The sequence below is a fragment of the Euprymna scolopes genome, chromosome 12 (assembly GCF_053919585.1).
Source record: "Euprymna scolopes isolate OS-2025 chromosome 12, ASM5391958v1, whole genome shotgun sequence".
Classification (NCBI taxonomy): Eukaryota; Metazoa; Mollusca; class Cephalopoda; order Sepiida; family Sepiolidae; genus Euprymna; species Euprymna scolopes.
The window spans coordinates 153,479,808-153,485,131 of NC_136493.1; the positions used below are offsets into that span (position 1 = coordinate 153,479,808).

General features: G+C 33.8%; 1 pseudogene; it reads right to left on the bottom strand.

Annotated features, from left to right (window-relative positions):
- Nucleotides 1–4,697: 4,697 nt before the first annotated feature.
- On the bottom strand, nucleotides 4,698–4,833 carry LOC145291750 (U2 spliceosomal RNA; annotated as a pseudogene).
- Between the last annotated feature and the right edge of the window lie 491 nt (nucleotides 4,834–5,324).

A 5,324-nucleotide genomic window follows, 5' to 3' on the forward strand; every position in this document is an offset into this window, starting at 1 on the left:
CACAAATCTTATGCATCTTCAATTCTTCAATAATTGTATGTACAGTTCCCACACTGACATCAAACTGTGCAGTTATTGTCTCTATAAACACATGATGGTCCTTATCCATGAAATTCTTTGTTGGTCGAACAACTCTGGTTTTTTGACTTCCATACTACTATCACACCTCATCATCCCTTACAGACTCCCTGCCTTCCTTGAATCTCTTATGCCACTCAAAAACTGATGCTCAATTCATGCAAGATGGTCCAAAAGCAGTCTGAAGCATTCCATATGTTTCTGTGAAATTTTTTCCAAGTTTAAAACAGAATTTTATTGCATAGTGTCCTCATGTACAGACTGCATTTCTGAAATTCATCAACTGTGACCATCAGACTTTAGTAGAGTGTATTCCAATTCCTGCTGTAGCTGTTCATTTGAACCTGAAATCATAAAAATTGGCCAGTTATCTCATAAGATGTATAGTAATAACATACTGAATTTTCAAGAGTCTACAACAATTTTAAATGCTTGTATAATCTGGAAATTTATTGAAGGCATCTTGTAGATATGCAAGGCGGGGTAATGTGAAACACCTGCACCGAGTGGAATGGATTTTCACTAAAATCAGTTACTGTGGGATAGCTGCTGCCTGAGTATGGACTCTGGCAGCAGTCATCCCTGAAATAAAAATTTAAAAAAAATGTTTTAAATTTAAAAAAAAAATTTTTTTTTTTTTTATTTTAATTTAAAATTTTTTTTATTGCACATAAAAGTGTGAACTATATATTGTGAACAAAATTCTTTTAATATAAGCAGTCATACAATAACCAGAAAAATCAGAATTTTAGGCCAACACAATTGTAACTTTGTACAAATGACAACAACCAGCGCACAACAAAAGTCATTGATGCACCTCAAGAATCACAACCTGAAAATAAATTAAGCATTACAGTTTTCTTTAAAATTATAGCCCAAAAGCTAAACACAAGCCACACACAAAATCGAACTAATGTGGAATTTTTTTCCTCACTGCGAACATTCGATAAATAAGATGAATAGCAATAAGATGATGAATTTTCAAGAGTCTACAACAACAAGATCGTAATGTACAAGGTGCCTTCAATAAGTTTCCAGACTTTTTTTGTACAAGTATTTACCTGTACAAAAAAAAGTCTGGAAACTTATTGAAGGCACCTTGTACATTACGATCCAGTTAAGTTTTAAGGACATGAACACAACTTCATTATATATTTATTTTTTTATTTTTATTTTTTACCCCTTCCTCCTTTAGAAATAACTTCAACTCCTTTCTTTTCTTAGACAAGGGAGATAATCCTAAATACCCCATTTTTTAGAGTTGTTCCCCCTTTACTATGCCTTTTCTTCTCGCATATAAACGATTTCGATTTTCCCTTCCCTTCCCCTCTTTCCTTCCTTCCCACGGTTTTTTTTTTTTTTTTTTTTTTTTTTTTTTTTTTTTTTTCACCCTTTTTGTCATCCGGTTAAAAAAAAAAAATGAATAACACTATTTACCATACTGAAGCAGAAAATGCTGCTGTGAAACCTGACATAGTTATATGGAATAAGTCAGAGAGAGTTGCAACCTTGATTGAAGTGAGTGTTCCTAATGATGGCGGACTGAACAGAGCTGAAAGAGAGAAACAGATCAAGTACCAAGGTCTTATGTCCGATATGAAAAGAAACTGGAATCTTAGGGAGATATCAATCATACCAGTTATCATAGGTGCCACAGGGCTTATGAAGAAGAACCTGAAGTCCTACTTAACTAATATTCCTGGTGAACCATGTGCAAAAGAGATCCAGACAATTGCACTTAAGGGAACAACAAGGATACTAAAAAGAGCTCTCGGTTAGTTTCAATAAAAAGCAGGGCAATGTTGGCAGCTGGTTTGGCTGCCCCATACCCAACGTTACAATCTTCAAAGGAAGAAAAATGGAAAAAGAAAAAAAGCCAGCGACGTCTTAATTTTGTAAATATCATGTGTCTAAGAACTTAGAATTGGTTGATGGATTTAATTAAAAATTTAATCATAATAAATTGAAAGATGATATTTCCTAGGGTTCTCTGATAACTTATAATTCGTGTAAACTAACTTCCAACTAAATGCAAAAATTCGAAACCCTCTTTTTTTCCTACTAAACAGCTGCGACTTTAACACCTGACAAAGGTCATAGGTTACATCGAAAGGTTGTGCAGATAACAATCAAGATGAGAACAATTGTCCTATTAATCTAAACTAGCATAACCTATGGAAATTCTACGGTAGTTGAAAATATCATCACACAAGCAAACAATAGAATAAATGTAATATTAATTCCGATCAGACTGTGAATTAAAAAATAAATATTTTTGTAGACGAATATGAATAACTGCTTGAGATATATTATTACAAGAAATAGAACTATGGTAAGGCATCACTTTTTCTAGAAATATAATTTAATCAAAGTTACTTGTAAATTATCGTTATTTCCATGGCAGGTGCTCGTCTGAACTCTAATCTCTGGTCCCCCCTCGCCAATCTTTCACGAAAAACACCCGTCTAGCTGAATCCACTGTGAAAAATTTCCCCCACTCTATATCTGTGCCTAAATCAAAACACGGATTCCATGAACAAAGCTTCTTTCTTAGAACTGCACGCCTGTGGAACTCTGTTCCGCCTGCCTGCTTCCCACCGGACTACAACTTGGATGTCTTCAAGTCCAATGTAAACAAATTCCTAATGAACCGCCCTCTTAAGTAAACACTTCATCAAATCTCCACACTAACGTAATGTACTTGCAATAACCCTTATCCCTGAGTGGCTTCCGGGCCTTGATAAGTGCTGATCACTGTGTAAAAAAAACAAAAAAAAAACTATGTCACAATCTTTTCCTGATAATTAAGCATGTAATAAGATTTCATTTATTGAGATTGTCAGACTGACTTCCTCATCTTGGTTGTTATAGTCACAACGTTTCGGCCGTTTTGCCCTCCGGCCTTCATCAAACTGGGGAACCGTTTGTTAGGAGCCTCGAACCCAACCCTTTATTATTATTACGGGGGTACCGTGTTCGGACTCCAGCTAGGCTCTGGGACATAGTTGCTGATTCTCTGTTTTGAATGTTACTTTTCACTGCTTTCGTTCAGGATTGAACTCAACACCTTTGGGTAACTGTAAACTTTGATACAACGTCTAGGACCACTCGGCCATATGTCACTGCGATATGTCCTAGTGACATATTTGTTTGAAACATGTTACATATCAATTTTTGCAATTTCTTCATGGTGGTAAGAAAATGGAATGGACCAGTAATTGGTGGGATTTGATTAATGAAAAATAAAAGTATAGGATGTTGACAGATGATATGTCTATACCTGCATACATATATATATATATAATAAATATTCTTAATTGATTAATTTGGTAGATGAAATAGAATGATTTTTAGATCACAAATTGCTTAAGCCATTTTCGGGAATGACTCCTTATAGCCCCCACCCCTCCACACACTCTCTTAAAAAATATATATGAAAGAAAGTGATGTTTAAATAGTAAACTACTTCAGCAATTACCGAAATTGCACCATACATTCCACTCTTCAAAATATATATGAAATAAGTGATTTTAAGGGCGTAAAGTGCTTCAGCCATTTCCGTGACCAGTTTCTTCTGTTCTCTCCACTCATTTTCATAATATGAAAAATAAGGTACTTGTCCAGTATTCTACTTATATGAGAAAATGATTTGACGTGATTTTCGGTTTTAAAAACTTTTATGGACGTCATGGTTAAGATTTTCTTTGTTTTCCATACGACTACTATACTGTACAAGTACCTTATTTCTTGAGTTGATTTCTGGCCAAATATTTTCATTCTTATTAAAATTGAAACTAATTATTTTCTGAAATTTTCTGTTGAGCTAACTTTTCAGTACGTTACGGCTAAGAGTTTGCTTGTTTTTAATGTGTTATACTGCAGAAGCACCTTGGTTATTATTGAAAAGTTATACTACTTGATGATTTGACGTGATTTTTGGTTTTAATAATTTTAGCTACGTCAGAGGTAAGATTTTTTTCGTTACTGCTAAAAGTTGTTTTTTTTTTTCATATATGTACGGATATCACGTTAACTATTACAAAACAAAGAAAAAGAAAATAGTGATTTGGAAGCCTGGCATTGTGAAAACAAAACCCCCCCACAAAAACGAAGGAGATAATGCATGGGAGATTACATTCTAAGCATAAAACAGATACTACTCCTCTTACCCCTGTCTAAAACAGAAGGTTTGGAAATCCTAGACGCCTCCAGAGCACTTTTAAAAGCAACATAATCTTGTTTTGTTTCCCACCTCTACAACCACCATCTGACGTTATTTCTGGAAAAAGACTCTGCAGTTTTTCCAAATGTATACAGAAATTTTATTAAAAAATTATTACATAACATTGAATAGCCAGGAAAAAACGGACACCGCTCAACACAAATTGGCCTAGTTGACCCTCACAGAACATTAACAATTAATTGCAGTGGTGATTTAGGATGATGGCGGCGGCAGCATCAGCATTGGAGAGTGTGGTGGTGTTAATAGCGGTGATAGTGGTTGGGGAGGCAAGTAAACTAACAAAAAAAAAATAACCAGAGGGAGCATTTCCAGGTCATTTTGTAATTAATATCCCCAGTTACTTTTGTAATATCAAAACTTTATTTTTAGACACCATGGTTGTTTTTTTTTAACTGGAAGAAAAGGAACAACAAAAAAAAATCCTCCGCTGAGAGAAAGAACAAAAAATCGAAATGTAGCATCCGAAGAACAGATACTACACTTTGATCTTAGCCCAAAGGCCAAGGAGAACAAATCATTTTTATTAGCTTTGCCTTAAAAGCGACACCAATTTTTTGTATATTTATTTGGAACTCCACTTTCCTTTCAAGGGGTGACAAGATTTATTTGGAACATTCCATTTTCTATTTTTTAGGGGTGCACAGCATAACGGCCGAAGCGAATACGGATGATAATAATGATAATATATATATATATATATATATATATATATATATATATATATATATATATATATATATATATATATATATATATATATATATATATATATATATAGGTAATATAATTTTTTTTTTTTTGTGTTGAAGTGGTTGCAACTTCTATATCTTTCTGCAGAATCTCCCAAAAGTAATGCACACATCTTTTTGAGACACCCTATATAAATAGTAGATGCATGTGTGTGTTTGTGTGAAAATATTTAACCGATAAACTCTTAAACTACAGGTCACATAACATTGAAATTAATAGGAAATAGTAATCATACACCAAGGATGGTTTATAA